The sequence below is a fragment of the Aotus nancymaae genome, unplaced genomic scaffold (assembly GCF_030222135.1).
Source record: "Aotus nancymaae isolate 86718 unplaced genomic scaffold, 86718_ANA_hifiasm-v0.15.2.pri h1tg000057l, whole genome shotgun sequence".
Taxonomy (NCBI): domain Eukaryota; kingdom Metazoa; phylum Chordata; class Mammalia; order Primates; family Aotidae; genus Aotus; species Aotus nancymaae.
Window position 1 is genome coordinate 60458311 of NW_026988471.1, and position 4187 is coordinate 60462497.

General features: G+C 42.9%; 1 pseudogene; it reads right to left on the reverse strand.

Annotated features, from left to right (window-relative positions):
* Positions 1 to 3059: 3059 nt before the first annotated feature.
* Positions 3060 to 3942, reverse strand: LOC105734331 (large ribosomal subunit protein eL14-like; annotated as a pseudogene).
* Between the last annotated feature and the right edge of the window lie 245 nt (positions 3943 to 4187).

Here is a 4187-nt window from a genome sequence, read left to right on the forward strand (position 1 = left end):
CTCCCAGAAGTTGTCCACATTTTTGCTGGATGAGTGCAAGTGCCCAAAGATATCTTTTCAAACATCCTTACTTCTGCGTTGTTTGTAACAGAAAAACACTGGAAATGACCTAAACGTCCAACAGTAGAATGAGACCTGCATATACCAACATGAAAAGATGCCCAAAAGGTACTGCTAGATGACAAAAGAAAGTTAGTTGTAAGACTGTATTTTTTATTTTGTTTATATATAGATATGAATATTTGTATGCAATATCTGGAGGCATATACAATTCCTTTCCTTCTCTCTTCCCTTCCCTTCCCTTCCCTTCCCTTCCCATCCCTTCCCTTCCCCTCCCTTCCCCTCCCTTCCCCTCCCTTCCCCTCCCCTCCCCTCCCTTCCCCTCCCCTCCCCTCCCTTCCCCTCCCCTCCCTTCCCTTCCCTTCCCTTCTTTTTTTAAGACAGGGTCTGGCTTTGTTGCCCAGACTGGAGTGCAGTGGCACAATCTCAGCTCACTGCAACCTCTGCCGCCTTGGTTCAAGCAAACCTCCCACCTCAGCCTCCTGAGTAGCTGGAATTACAGGTGCACACTATCATGTCTGGCTAATTTTTGCATTTTTAGTAGAGACGGGGTTTTACCATGTTGTCCAGGCTGGTCTCGAACTCCTGGACTCAAATGATCCCTCTGCCTCAGCCTCTTAAAGTACTGGGATGACAGGCATGAACCACCCCACTGACCAACAAACTATTAACAAGGGGCAGGATAATGGAGATTTTTCTATTTTTAAAAATAATGTTCATTTAAAAGCAATAAATGCATTGCACAAGAAAAATAACAAAGGTAATAACAAAAAGAATAATACAAAATGAAAGGCAAGACATTAAATAAGACATTTTACAAATATGATCATGGGGAAGTATTGAAAATTTGTTGGAAACAACATGTTTTCCAAGAATTCAGAATGGATAAGTTGTTCCACCTGCAGTTTTCTGACTGAGCAGCTGGATGCTATGTTCTTTCACTCGGTTACCCCCTCTTTATCCTGGTTGATTTCCAGCTTTCAATAAAGCTTTTCACCTGACGCAGGATAATAGCGAGTGCATGTGTCCTGGTTTGTTTACCACGAGTCTCTCAGAGGAAATCATGTGCATCTGTCTGTTTACTTTTCCGTGGAACCTAGAAGGTCACCTCTAAAAATAATCTTGCTCGGTGTTAGAGCTTCTGTGACACAGAGGTACATACCTCACATGCTCTCCACAGTTAGTGCCCTAAGCCAGGCATATCCAGTTCCCAGATGACTCAGATCAGAGAAGGAGGGGAAGGCAGCTGCCAACTAAGATGTCCAGCTACTGATTTCATTTAAGAACAGATACAGAGGAAGCCCTTTACAAAATGGGACACGCTCATGGCCGCCTTTCTAGATCAGTGATGTTGAACTTTTAAATATGTTTATTAGCTTTTTGTATTTCTTCGTTTGTGAATTTTCAAAGGAAATATTAGGAGAATTTCTGAACCAGAGCCCATGCTATGGCTATTTGATTTTGCAGTAGACACATTTTGGTGCCTATCCACTGCCTCCTTCGGCCCTGAAGCTCTTGTTGAAACAGGTGGGTCTGAGGAACACTCTCCATTTGCCCCTGACCTTTGCCTCACTATTTCCAGACTGAACCTTTTATTATCCCATGCTGGGCTGGGACTGCATTATGAAAGGCCTTAAAAGCCAGCCTGTGGAGGTTGAACAAGGGAGTAGGATGTTGAGAGTTCTGCTTTAAGAGATTAACCCAGCATCAGTGTAAGAGACATGAGAGAGAAAAGTGAGTAGAGAAAGAGATCAAGAAGTTAGAAGTTTTTTAGAAGTTAGAAGTCTTTTTGTCGGCTGGGTGCAGTGGCTCACGCCTGTAATCCCAACACTTTGAGAGGCTGAGGCGGGTGGATCACCTGAGGTCAGGAGTTTGAGACCAGCCTGGCCAACATAGTGAAACCCCATCTCTACTAAAAATACAAAAATTAGCTGGGCAAGGTAGTGGGTGCTGTAATCCCAGCTACTCAGGAGGGTGAGGCAGGAGAATCAGTTGAACCTGGGAGGCAGAGGTTGCAGTGAGCCAAGATCATGCTGTTGCATTCTAGCCTGGGCTGCAGAGTAAGACTCCATCTCAAAAAAAAAAAGAAGTCTTTTGTCAGCTGCTCTGCCTATGTAGTAGCCATTCTTTTATTCCTTTACTTTCCTAATAAACTTGCCTTCACTTAAAAAAAAAAAAAAAGCCCGTTGTCCAAATCAGAAATAATGAAAGCCTGAACTAAAGCCATGAGCAGGAGAGAAGTAAACAGAAAGACAGGAATTGAAGAAGCACATCTATAAAATTGTATAGCTGATTGCATCCAGGATGTAAAGGACTTCCATAGGTCCCAGAAGATTCCAAGATATGTGCTAGGAAATCGGTAGTGCTGCTGTGGAGATGTCCTACGCTGGGCTCTACCTCTTCCTCTTCTGCCTCTTCAGGGATCTCATGCCAACAACTGTTTTGTCATCTATCTTCAATTATTTACTGCCATTGATTCCTTTCCATTTAGGCCTATTTAAGAATCTCCACATTTTAGAAACAAACCAAAACAAACCAAAATAAACTTTCCCTCTTGAGAGGAAGAATAGATTACTTTTGTCCTTATCATAGAAGTAGGGAGTCAAGAGACACTATCCATGATTAATAGAACGAAAAAGGGAGCTTAAGTAGGTTGCAAAGAAGGCCAGTGGAGAGACTGAGAATGGAGATACAACCACTTTGGAGGAGAGGGGAAAGAGAGGAGTGTAAGTGAACTAAATTCGCATCCAGTGTATAGGGAGTTTAATAGAGAATGTCTAAGGCTGATAAATCAAGAAATAGACCTCCAGTGATCTGGAGGTTACTGCAACACAGAAGCAATTCAAAGTGCTTGCCTCTTCTCTTGGGAAAGAGTGGCTCAGGACTGTTGCTTTTTTGAACCATTTGCTTGTATTTCTTTGATGAAAATTTTAAACCTTTTTTTTTCCTTTTTTTTTAAACATATCAAAAAGAACCTTTATTACTTGGATAGTAGCATCTTACACTTCCTTGCCAGATGCTTTTGGAGCAGGTGCTCCCTGGGACAGCACTTTTTGACCCTTCTGAGCTTTCAGAAGAGGTCCTGCCTTCTGGCCTGTGGCTTTCTGGGCTGGAGCCTTCTTGCCCTCAGTGGTCATCTTTTTTGCTGGAACTTTAGAGCAGGTTCTTTTCTTGTAGAAGCTTTCAGGAGAGCTGCCTTAAGAAGCTTTCTAAACTGATTATTTTTTATTTTTTGAGACAGAGTCTCACTTGTGCCACCCAGGCTGGAGTGCAATGGCACAATCTCAGCTCACTGCGACTTCCGCCTCCTGGTTCAAGCGATTCTCCTGCCTCAGCCTCCCGAATAGCTGGGATTACAGGCATGCGCCACCATGCCCAGCAAATTTTGGTATTTTTAGTAGAAACAGAGTTTCACCATGTTGGCCAGGCTGGTCTCGATCTCCTGAACTCAGATGATCCGCCCACCTTGGCCTTCCAAAGTGCTGGGATTACAGGCGTGAGCCACTGCGCTTCTAACTTAATTCCTGATTATTCTTTTCCTCATTTTATTTGCCTTCATGGCTTTAAAACAATTAAAATCTGTCATCTTGGCTTTCCTTTCTCTGGCTTCAATCTTCTTGGCATCCCATTTTGCACTGAGGTCTACCTGCTGGCAGGCTTGTTGGACATACCTTTGGTGGGCACTATGTGGGAACTTGAGGATGAAGTCAGTGAGCTGCATGCATTTGAAAGACATGGCCTATCTCCTTACCTGAGTGCAAGGTCCATCAACCAGAGCCCTGTTTTCATCAGTAACATTTACAACTGCGACAACTTTCCAGCATAAGGTCCAGAGGAGACATAGGCCAATTGGCAAACCTCCAGAAAGTGCCTGAACACCATGACAGCGGCGTTTGGCAAGAAGGAAGTTTTCTTTTTTTTAGCGTAATGGGGAGAGAAGCCTTTAAAAAGCTTCCCTAAATTCATGTCTCCTTATGGCTACCATTTTTTCTCTTCTTCCTTGAAATATATTCTTTAATATAATAATAATAGTAGTAGCTAACACTTAAGTTATTGTTATGTGCCAGGCATTGGCTCGTAACATTCATTCATTGAATCATTTAATCTTTGAAGTGAGCTTATTGCAA